The sequence below is a fragment of the Chelonoidis abingdonii genome, chromosome 1, assembly GCF_003597395.2.
Source record: "Chelonoidis abingdonii isolate Lonesome George chromosome 1, CheloAbing_2.0, whole genome shotgun sequence".
Lineage (NCBI taxonomy): Eukaryota > Metazoa > Chordata > Testudines > Testudinidae > Chelonoidis > Chelonoidis abingdonii.
The window spans coordinates 220,944,649-220,957,634 of NC_133769.1; positions in this window are offsets into that span (position 1 = coordinate 220,944,649).

The window sequence follows — 12,986 nt, forward strand, 5'->3', positions numbered from 1 at the left end:
TGCAGGTGAAGCAATTTCTGGACTCCCAAGTGGCTGCATAACAGACACTTTTGACAAAGGGGAAACAGAGTATCACTGGTTGGGTATTCACCTCCCCTGCTCTGCACTACAAATATGCCTACTTTTTCTCATCACAACATGAAGTAGATTGTGGCCCTTCACCACATAATACAGCAAGGGTGTGCAACCTTTTAAGCCTGATGGTCAAACATATTACTTCAAAAAGGCCAAAATTAATACTTGCAAGCAGATTATCTGGCCTCTTCTGCTGCCATTGTGCTCTGCTGTGGGTACCATAGCCAGATTGCACATGTTAGAGCAGTCCACAGGGTGCTCTAACCTGTGCCAGGTCTGCAGGAGAGACTCTGGGGACTGTAACTGGTGGATGGTTCTCAGCTTCTCCTCTCCTCTCTCCTAGGATGCCCTGGATGACTGTATGCAGGAGGAGAACCATCCTTCACTAGATTGTCTCCATGAGTTCAGGGAGAGACAGTTAATTCAGCTCTCCTTGAGGAATCCTACAGCCTGGTAGGGAAACAGGCAACAGAGCAGCTAGATCTACTCCTCCCTCCCTCCCTTTAGATGCAGTGGGCAGCCAGCAGAGGAGCAGCTATTGAAAGCCAGGAGTTGGGAGGCACAAGCCCACCTGTGACTGAAGGCCCCTCCCCCAGTCTATGGGGAGGAGCTACTGGACCAGTAGTTCAAATAATTTTGGGGAACAACTAATCTAACAGAGGAGCAGCTGTAGCAGCAAAGAGAAAGCAGCTGCTCATGAGCACCCAGCTCACACTACAGCTGCCTCATGGGTTATAGAGCATATAATGGGAGGCACCTAGGGAGACAGCTGGTGCCCCACCTCCTCTCCATGGTAACAGGGGTGATTCAGCCATTTTAGTTTAAAAACCACAGGACACAGCTGAGGGGCCATATCCCCAATTCATATTCAAATACAAATTTTCTTTTCAAACACAGTTGCCCTTGAGGGCCATGGTTTTAAGCTTCCAGAGCCACATGATGGACACCACTGTAGTACAGCATGTGGAATTAGCCCGTTCTCCGCGCAATAGCCCACATGCTCAGCATAAGTGCTAGGCAATTGTCCTGTTTCAGGGCAGCAAGCAACCCTGCGTATCCTGGAGGAGGACTGAATCCTGCATGGAAAGAACACGGTTAACTTCATGTCTACTGTGTCCTCACACAGGGGAATTATTACTAACAAAAATTGCTGAAACCATTGCAACATGTCTTTCATTTTGCTCTGAATGAAATAGGACATTGTGCAATATATCACACGGTGGGAGGGGGATGAGTTTGAGCCATACTTCTAATAGTAGCTATAAAGCAGAAGGCAAAGTGCTCTCCTAGTGTCAGATGCTCTTTGTCTTACCATGGTATTTGGGTGTGAATAATTACATTGCAAACATTTTTGCATTACTTTTACTTTGATACACAATAGCATTCAAAGTGCTTAGAGTCAACATCTCTGAGTTCCTGAGTGCTCAATAAGTCTTCCTAAAATGGCTGCTCAGTTTGGAGCTGAAACCAATTTACATTCTCAATCCTTGTAAATCATTATCCAGACTTCATCCAGGTATGAAATTATGCAACAAAAACATACTGAACTGGTGTGGATACTAAAACACCTTTAATTTCTAATGATTTCTAAAGTTCCTTCCTAAAGCAAACTATTTGCCAACTCATTAAAGGTGCCAGCCATTTCTGGAATCTAGAGACGCATTTGGCCCTGAAATCAAGCATTAAGCAGCACTTAAAGCAAAAAAGTGTCCATTCTTTGTCGTGGCAGGACAGCTTGCATGCTCTAACAATCCCCAGAGTCTGTGTCGGTGGGGGCTTTTTGCTCCTGGCAGGTTCAACCATGCTGGGTTGGCCTGTGTGGGAGGGGCCAGGCAAAACAGACACCCTGGTCCTCCAGGTTGGGAGAGGAGCTAACAACCCTGTCCCATAAAAAACAAAATATGTTACGGAAACCGAGGCGGAGAAATCAACCATTACTGTGTGTGATTGCCTTCAGGAGTCAATGACCTGTCTGACTGCCAGTGATGAAAGCCAAAAGGAAGCCACTGGCATGAAGATTGAAGTGCTCAACACCAAGACAAAAACCAAACTTGTTTTTTTGACTGTACGGACAATGTATGAAATAGGGAAGGTAACTCGGGTCACAGCAGCTACAGCTTACATATCCTGGGTGTCAGGGAGAGCAGATGGATGGGATCAGGAAGATTAACAATAGCGTTGGGAGAAACTTTGCTGTATTCTGGACGAGATGATGGACAACACCATGAGGGTGTTGCCATCCTTTTGAAGAAGGGAGTGGAGCATGCCCTGTTTGAATAGAAATCCATCGGCAGCAACCTTATGAGAGACAGACTGAAAGGGAAACACAGTAATATTACTCTGATTCAGTGCTTTGACATATGACAGTGATGAAAAGAAAAGGACAAATTCTATCTCACATTACAGGAGGAGACAGAGAGAGAGTACTATGCCACGACCTAACTATCGTCATGGAAGACCTGAATGCCAAGTTTGGTAAGGACAACACAAACAATGACAGAGTAATGGTGTGGTACCATGAATGAAAACAGAGAGAGGCTTGTTGATTTCTGTAATATGAATGATCTAGTCATCGGCAGAACCTTGTTCCAACATGGTGAAATCCACAAGCTGACATAGTGTTCTCCAAATGGCAGAGATGAGAACTAGATTGACCATATGATGATCAATGGCAATTCAAATTACTTAACCTACTTCCTTCTTCTAAAATTGGCTTTTCTGTACTGTCTGATCTGACCTAATGTTTATTGAACTCACTTGTCTTAAACACCACTCTGAAGTTCTTTACTTTGTTTCCCTCCCACCCTCACGTGATCGAGGCCACAGAGATAACGCTTTCCTTATCTATAGAATAATAATATGCTACACATGGGTAATACCTTTACTCTAAGATTCTCCAAGCAATTTATAAACATTGATTAATTTAATTTAAAAAACCTCTAGCAAGAGGGTACTGTTTTTATGGATGAGGAAGCTGATTCATACAGTGGTTAAACGACTCACTCAAAGTCACACAGGAAGCCTGGGACAGAGCTGAGAATCCAACTCAGACCTTGCTTTAACCATATAACTGTCCTCTCTTTATTCCCCAGCCAGCTGTTCCTCTGCTTTATCTCTTGTATTTATTTTATTACTTTTATTTACTCTGATAATTATATATAATGTATTTTATTATTATGCTTACACAACTTTTTATTATGCTGCATTGGTAATACAGTGCCTATAGATAATGTGATGATGATTAACTTTTTCCTAATACGTTTTCATCTTTAACCATTTGTAGCCTTGATCTTCTGGTTCTTGCAATCTCATTTCTCTTCATGGATTGTTGGAAGCTTCCATTGCAGCTACATTAGAATATACACTAAGCACTTGACTCTCCTCCACTTCCCTACCATCGCTCAGTACCAAAAAGCAGGCATATAAATATTCTATCCTCAAAGATTTTCAGGGCCTTCCTGTCTATTCCAGAATCTAGTGCACATTCTCTCCCTTCATTTTTGGAGATGCTCAACTGACTGGCACTCTCTTCCATCTTCCTGGCCATATCGTCTCATATTTTCTATTCTATCCCTAGAAATTTTAATTTTCTTACTACATGTATCCCTATCTCACCTCCTTCTTCCATGCTGATCCCTCTACCTAAAACAGCCTCTTTGTGCTTATTTGGATACCTGACTCTTTGAATTCTCTCTTTTCTTCCAGGTCTATGACACTCCTTCAACAAAATCCTACTTCCTGAGCCTTCCACTTTACCCATATTTCACCAACCTTCCAGAAATTTGTTCATGATAACCTCTCCCCCCTCGCATCCATGAACGTCACTTCTACTGCATAATATAATCTTATATACTTGTAGTTTGAACTGATCAAGTTCATTGTGGCTGTCTCATCTCCTAATGTTTGTTTCCTCTCCCTTGGAGTCTGAAACATGGAAGTCTGCTCTAGAGAGCTGCTTTTACCAAAAGAACCCACATTTAACAACACTGCAAGCAATGCCTATGAGTACCCTTCTGTGAACTGGTTGGCCATGTGGGAAAAACATTGACAGTACTGTCTTAATTACTCAGCAGTTCTACCATACTTGCTATTGCTGCACTGAAATTTCCTGTACGGTGAGCCATACTCATTTCAGGAGTAACCCTACCACAGAGACTGCCTGAATTCAGACACTAATTTCACTGGAGTTTTACCAGGGATTAGTTTGGCCCAGTCTGAATGTTTATTTTCTTGGTAGCTGAAAGAAATAAGAGTAGCCAGAGCAGAGGAAGAGAAACGGAAAAGAGAGCAAAACAAATAACCCCCCCCCCCAATAAGATACAGTATTTGGAAAACATGTTATTTTAGTTAAGTTGCATGCAACTAAAGTATCACTAGATGGCTCCAAATAGCTAGTGCACACATCTTTCAGTACAGCTGAAATAGCCAGCCCTTATGCCACAGAAGTCCTGCCTGAATTTCTCCAAATCTTATTTGGTATTTTACACACATTGTTTTAAAAATCCTGAGTTGTATATACTTCATTATATTGAACTGAGGATACAGTAAGAACACAAAAGGGAATGCCCCCATCTATTTCACAATCCCATTTCCAGTGAAAACTGCTCTGTGTAAACCTTAAAATGTTCCCCCTAATAACTCACAGTAGTAGGTTGAGAAGTACAGTAGAAATGTGATGCAAGACTCCTTTTTGCACAATGCGACTGAATAAAAGCTTCTATGTTAGAATGTCTGTCTTATTCCAGGAACTCGGGAGTCAGCTGTTTCATACTTCCAGTGAAAGTGTCATCAGAAAGCTCGACATTATATTAAGCCAGTTCCCCTTCAGAATTAGCCGGAAAATAATGGATTAGCTAAGGGAACCAGACCACCTGGTTAATGGAGGGGGCGGAATGGAGCTGCCTGGGCTCTAATAAGTCAGTCTTGGGGAAAGGAATTCTCTCCCCTGTCCCTCCCCACCCCCAAGAAATAAAAGCAAGTCCTCAACCATCACCTCCTCATGTACTCAGGGCTGCAGCTCACTGTCCTGTCACTGTTACACCTGAAATAATCCCTAAATTAAAGGTCTCACCTATTTTCAAGCTGTTGCTCCTTTATTAACTTCCTCCTGGGCCTACCGATTGGTCATATCACAGGCCCAGTAATGATTCCTTTCTACATCATGTGTGTTAAGAGTGGTTTAATCCAGGAGATGTTAGGAATAGTGTTTGGAGCCATTAGTACCATCATACTTGTGAAGCATCCAATATAGTACCCCTCCAGCGCTGGTTCCGCAGTTCCCATTAGCCAGTAACTGCAGCCAATCAGAGCTGAAGGGGCAGTGCTGGTGGGAGCAGCATGAAGCCATGGCAGGCAGGGAGCCAACCCCACTGCACCTCCTAACGGGAGTTGCCTGAGGTAAGCGTCACCCAGCTGGAACTTGCACCCCGAATACCCTGCCCCAGGTCAGAACCTCCTCCCAAACCCAAACTCCGTCCCAGACCCCATACTCCCACCCGCACCCCAACCCTTGCCCCAAGTCAGAACCCCCTCCCTCCCAGAGCCAGCACCTTGCATCCCCTTCCACATCCCAACCCCTTACTCCAGCCCTGAGCCCCCTCCCAGCTATTTTTCTTGGAACTGAAGAATTGTTTTCCTTCCTCCACATCTAGAGAGGATGGCTAGTCTGAACCTTCATTGACTTTCAAAGATACTTATCTTGCATTGCTTTTCACTTTTTTATTTTCACCTTCAAGGACCTTGCATCCTGGAGATCTCTGCTCAGGCTGAGGAAGACTGGCTATGGCCGCTCTCTCCCAGGTCTCCCGAAATAGGCAGGATGGTTGTGTGATTAGAGTGCTAGCTGCCAACATGCACAGACTTCCTCTGCGGCTTTATGCAAGTCACTTTGCCTGTGTGTGCCTCAGTTTCCCATATGTAAGATTGGGATAATAGAACATCCTTACCTCAGAGGGTATTAGGAGAATAAAAACATTAGAAAATGTGAGGTGCTTGGTGTGACGGGTTCGATCTCCCATCTAGGATACCACTTGATGTGCTGGGGTCTCACTGAACCCTCCTGTTCCACCAGCATGGAGTTCCTCACCCTGCTTATGCTGTGCCAGGCCCTCAAGCCTTCTCTAGCACACACACATAAGGCCACACCCAGCTGCAGACACAGACAGAAGTCAGCTCTGTGTGAGAGAATTCAGTTCGGAGATTCACCAAGCACTCACGTACCCACCTCCTTTGGGGAGTAAACCCAAAATAATATTGTCTTGCACTACATAGAAAAATCTGCACAGCGGAAGCTCATAAAAATTTCCCGCTCCCTCAGTGTGAAGAGAGAGATGCACAGCTTCTCCCCACCCCCATATGAATTGCACAAACTGTGTTATGTTATAAACAAGAAATAAGTTTATTAACTACAAAAGGTAACTTGTATGTGATAATAAGGGATAGCAAACAGAATAAAGCAGAATACTGAGCAAATAAAACAAAATACACAAACTAGGCTTAATGCACTCAAGAAACAGGTTACAAAATGTAATTTCTCACCCTCAATGTTGTTTTAGGCAAGTTGCAGAGTTTCTGTAGCTTAGAGTTCCAGCTGTTTGTCTTTACAGACTGGACCACCCTCTCAGCCTGAACTGAGCCCTGCCTTTCCCTCCAGGTGTTTTTAGCAGTCTTCCTTCCTGCAGGCAGTGGAAGAGAGTGAAGATTAACCCCCTCCCCAGCCATACCTAAGGCGAGAATCCTTTGTTTGGTCCCCACCCTCCCTACAGCGGAAAAGTAACAGCAAGTTAAGACTTTGTCCTGTGCCAGGTGACACAGTCACTAGACCCTGCTGTGTCAATGCAGCATCCCAGTAATCTTCTCAGGAAGGAGTAAGATTAGCATTTTCAAAGTTCTATTAGTTCTCATAAATGGCTCATCCAGACTCTTTGCCTTTTGTCTGGTGGGTGTTTCCCAGGTGAAAACACAGTTATAATTGTTACATAGTTAATAATCCTAACTCCAGATACAGAAATGATACAGATATACAAATTGGAGAGCCACATTCAGCAAATCATAACCTTTCCAATGATATCTCACATGACCCATCTTGCATAAAACATATCGTAGTTATGCCATATTCATATCATAACAATATTTCTATGAAGAATATGAAGTGTAACATCACACTTGGATGTTACAGTGATGGGGGCCATACAAGTACCTTAGAGAAACAGTAAATACTCCAAATGATCGTTTTACTGTAATTTGTGGAGCTTTCGCCATCCAAGGGTTGTGCATGGGGACAAACGAGACAATAGCAGGAGTTGGAGAAGAAACATGGAACATAGCTGGGTGAAGAGGATGGTTGATAGCGAGAAGATAATGCAGAACAGCTTAGACAAAAAAACCCTTAAGCCAGTCCTTTCTCCAATAAAACTCCCATTGATTTCACTGCAGCTTTTGTCAGAGCAGAGTGTGCAGGATCGGGCACTTCAGCTGTAAGTTTCTGAGAGGAAAGATCTTGCCTGTCTTTTTGTCTCCATTTATATCTTTGAAACATGGGCAGTGGGTGTAAGAGGCCAGGGGAGGCTAAGCCTCCCCAAACAGGATCTCCCCCTGGAGGCATGCTGGCCTACTGCCTTTGGAGTGCTGCCACCAAAAGGACATCTGGGCCATAGCCCTGCCTGAGCTCCACCTTGAGGCCCCACAACTGCTCATCTTCTTCCGCTATGTCCCTGACCACACTGCTCCTCTTCCCACCCCTGTTCCACCTTTCCCCCCTGAGATCCAGCCTTCACTCCGCCTCTTCCCTTGAGGATCCCGGCACCCGCTGCTCGGGGCAGAGAGGCACAAGCAGTGGGTGGGGGGAGGTCTTGAGGGAGAGGGCAAAGAGGCATGAGAGGTGGGGTCTCAGGGAAGGGAGCTAGGCCTGGGCTGGAGTGGGAGTGGAGTGTGGGTGGGGTCTCAGAGTGGAGCAGGGGGTGGGGCCATGGTCCAGGTGTTGGTGGCTCCCCACCTCTAGCAAGCTTCTGGTGCTCACGCCCAGCCTTCCCAAATGCAGGAGTCACGTACCACCCATGCTTTGGAACTATGTAAAAAAACTATATGCTTGATGAATAAGCAAATAAAAGGTTTACATGATTTTAGGAAGAGAAGTGAAATATAAATAGAGAATAAAAATAAATATAAATATATCCATTCTTCCCTTGATTGAGTAGGAAGAGGAACTAAGGCGGTTAGTAGTTCTCTAATATTTGGCAGTCTGGAAACCACCCAGGGCCCTCTTAAGCCTCAATGGAACTCCTTTCTAGAGGGTCATGGATGTGATTATTGTATTCTGACAGGGTCAGTATGGCACTACTCATGGAATAACCAGCTAGAGGCAGCCCACAGCTTTGGGCAATGCATCTGAGTTCCATTACATGATAAAAATGAAAGAGCTAAGATGGCCCCCAAACCTCAAAATGCAGTGGTGTCCTTAAGCTGGCTTGATTTTGTTAAAAAGATCTGACTTAAAAGAAAAATGGTAAATGTGTTCTGTTTTCCCAAGGGTAATCCTCCCGTGAGCCTGAATTATAGCTGTCCACTTCGCCCTTTGGACCAAAGAATGAGTTGGAGAACTAGGGCTAGATTCACAAAGAAACTTAGATATGGTGATGCTGAGTGCGACCCCACTTAATGGTTAGGCAGCTAGAAAATTACTGGGATTCACAAAGCCTGGGCGAGGCACCTAGGTTCCTTATAAAATGAATGTGGAAGATTGGAGATTTAGAACAGGATTCGCAAAAGCCAACACGCTAGGCAGCTCTCACCTAAGCTAGCCAGTGGAAGATGCCAAGATGAGGGGTGTATCTTAATTTTCTAATGTAGACCAGGCCTAAGTCAGGCTGCAGGGAAGTGCCTCCCTTTGCTTGGGAGTCTCTTTGGATTATTTATACCTGCCTCTGGAAATTTCCACTACATACATCTGACGAAGTCCCTGACCATACATTCACCCACGAAAGCTCATGCTCCAATACATTTGTTAGTCTATAAGGTGCCATAGAATCTTTGCTGCTTTCACAGATCCAGACTAACATGGCTATCCCTCCTGAACCATTTATTTATTCACAGTGGAACACCTTCAGCTGGAGAGACTGAAGGAGCTCCACATCAAAATATCCCATAGCCAAATGGTTAGAGCAGAGGTAGGCAACCTATGGTACGTGTGCTGAAGTCGGCACGCGAGCTGATTTTCAGTGGCACTCACACTGCCCGGGTCCTGGCCACCAGTCTGGGGGGCTCTGCATTTTAATTTAATTTTAAATGAAGCTTCTTAAACATTTTAAAAACCTTATTTACTTTATATACAACAATAGTTTAGCTATATATTATAGACTTATAGAAAGAGACCTTCTAAAAATGTTAAAATGTATTACTGGCATGTGAAACCTGAAATTAGAGTGAATTTATGAAGATTTGGCACACCACTTCTGAAAGGTTGCCGACCCCTGAGTTAGAGCATGCACCCGAGAGGCAGCAGTTCCCACTTCCAATCCCTTCTCCTCCTCAGGCAAAGGGAGGACTTAAATTGCGGGGAGGTATTTCATATCCCAAGTGAGCATCCTAACCACCCTAAAAGTTATTAGGGAGCTGCTCTTTCCCCTGCTGCCCGTTACGTGCACACTTGCTTACAGGAATCAGATCTGATAGGTGAGGCCTGAGCACGCTTACCATATCACGCCCTGCCAGCAACTTGGGCAAAGGAACATCTGTCTTATCCTAGTTTGTGCATTGTTCTGGGCTTAGGTGTCTGAATACCTGCGGCGGGAATGCAGTGTGCATGCCCAGAGGCAGAAATGTAAGTGCCTCAGGAATTTTTACTCCAGAAATTTAGGTGCTTAGTGACTAGGTACCTAAAGAGTTCAGAGCAGCTGAGTGAGAGCTTTGTAAATCACAATTGGGCCTGATTCTGGGATTTAGGTGCCTAAAATGGCAGTTAGGTGCCTATGACCTTTTGTGAATATAGCTCATATTTGCTGCTCCCCTCCCCTGCTCTCCAAAACCCAACACGCGTAGTTGTGCATGCAGGTTAATTGCACATGAAAATTGGGCAGTAGCATATTCAACTACCCATCTGTGTGCACAGATTTGGATTCTGTGAACATGTTTTGCTTCTAGATCCATTTTGTCCAAACCAGGCCCTGTAAATGTTGATTGACACACAGGTACATCCAGGAAATACACTCCATTATTAGGTATGTTCAGAACTCTCATTTCCTTGGGGTCTGATCCAAAACCCCATCAATTTCAATGGGAGTCCTTCCATTCAGTTCAGTGGGCTTTCAATGAGGCCCTGGAAAGAACATCTCACTGAAAGATGCTACTGAGCTGCATACATGCACACAGTACCGGGAAATGCATAGCAGCAGCGAAGGGGTATTTGCTTCTGTGTTTTTCTGATGCAGTTTTTTGCCTGGGAGTAGAGGAATCAGCTGCAAATAGATGTTTAACTGAATGGCACTATATTTTATTTAGGACACTCTATTAATTTGCTTTCCATTAAGTACAGAGAAGGGTGAGAAAGAGGAACTGTACAGAACCATGATATTTCTTCCTCACTGAAAGATTATTGTTGTTTTATTTATGTAATTGATAGTATGTATGTGATTATCAATGTGTGAAAGTAGTGCTGGACTGTAATTAAGAAAGTGGTGTATTATGCAACTTGAAATATTGATTTTGCTAACACATGGTCACGCTTCTTAAATTATTCATGATATCTCTCACACAATAAATTAAGGTATTGAAATATTTGCCTGTCTTTTTTTCTAAGAGGGAAAAGATTCATAGCAGCCCTTTGTGATACTGCATAAAATCATAAGTAGAGTAGGCTATAAAGTTTGGCTATGTAATTATAACCTTTGCAGTTCCAGAGTCCCCAGTTAATGATTTATGATCATGAAGGAGTTTCTGAATTGGTCTAGTCTGCAGATGTCAGTGTGCACCTTTGTTCTGTACAGCTTGAATATATGCACCAAAAAAAAATATGGACATCTGCATACAGACTGAATTTATTTCCTACCAAAGGCACTGACTTTGTCCTTTCCTAGGGGTGTGTGTGCTTGACTCCTGCTGTGCCCCAGACCCCACCCCCACTCCATCAGGCCCCACCCCACTCCACCCCTATCCCCAAAGCCCCGCCCCTGCCTACTTCTTCCCACCCTGCCACATCCCGCTCCTCCTGTTCCCACCCCTGCCCTGCCTCTTCCCACCCTGTTCTGCCCCTCCTCCAAGCACGTCCCTCCCTCACTCTTTCCCCTACCCCCAGCACCTCCTGCATACTGCTAAACAGTTGATCCATGGTGAGTGCTGGGAGGGAGAGGGAAGCGCTGATTGGCAGAGCTGCTGGCAGGTGGGGAAGAGGAGGAGAAGCTGATGGGGGGCTGTGGCGCATTTTTTTCCCATGTGTGTTCCAGCCCTGGAAAACCCACAGAGTCAGCACCTAATAATAATATTCATAACAATGGAAATGTATAAAGTGTCTTTCACCTCACTGGTTGCCGAAACACTGCACAAATTTTACAAAGACAAATAGCCTTTCACTCACTGCTGAAATGCAGCCATCTTTGCAGTGTTAAACTACGCAGGCCCATATTCAGCCTGTATTGATATGGGATCTCAATCATAAAGTTCACATAGTGGAGTTTGTATGAAGTATGTGAAGCAGCTTCAGCCTTCTCGTCACGTTTGCAATAGTGCAGCATTACCACCCACAAAAGGTGGTCAACATTGGCTGGGGAGTAGGGAGGAGCCAGGGCTGAGCTATGTCGGCACATTCCTACTGATTATGGGGTCACAAGAAGGAATTAAAGTTGTCATTCCAAGGGCAATCCTCTCTCTCATGCAGAGAGATGCCATTGAAATGGGCTTTTTGCCAGTGTTGGTGAATCTGACTCACAGTCTGCCTGAGACAGGTACACATTAGATGGCAAAGGCTATTGAGCATAATAAGTAAATGCAGCCGCAAACATTCAGAGCAAAATTCAGATAATAATCTGAAGGAGTTTCAAAGCTGCTGCAATTTGCACCATCATCTGAGCCCTCTCATTGTGGCAGTAATGCCAGCTCAACCCAATTTAGGCACAGGATAAGGGGGGTAGAAGGTGATGTGTTACAGCATCTTAGAGTCCCTGCAGTTCACTCACCTTTAAGTTTGACCCTCAGATTGCTAAGGTTAAAGAACAGATTATAAATCAGAGCGTAACAATTCATGTGATAATTCTGCCTGCCTGAGGATAGCCCTTCAGATGAAGATGAACAAGGGCACTAGGAAACATGGATATCTACCAAAAGGTTGAACCTTGCTCTTGCAAAATATCAGGGTGTTAATACTCAACTTGTCTTATGAGAAAGTACAGTATTAAAACTCTCTTCCTCTGGAACTTATAGCTACAGTAGGATGAATGAGAACAGACTATCGTGGTTTTTGTGTCCTGTAAAGCAGTGAGCACTGACTAATTTTTTCAAGCCGGGTGCCTAAAGTTAAATCTTTAAATCCCTTGAGGCACTGGAATAAAAGTAGATAGATTTTCAATATTTCTGGAAAGTTGCAGCTCCCACTGACTTAGAAGTGCTCATCTCTTTTGGAAAACAGGCCACTTGTATCTAGATGCTGATAAATGCATCTAGAAGCCCCACTTTAGACACCTAGTTTTAAAATTCTGACCACTCTTCTTAAGTTATTCCTGGAGGTGCTTTTGCATTAGCAAAAACTCATTTTTTGACATTTTTACTCTCAGCGGAACTGTTGAGCTACCAGCAGTATGGAGCTCTGTAGAATACAGAAAAGCTAGTGATTCCCAGCAGCTCAATGGGTAATGGAGGTTTGGGAGAAGAGTCTAAAGTTGCAGCACATTAAGGGAATCATATTAATGGAGGGGAGGAGGATGCTG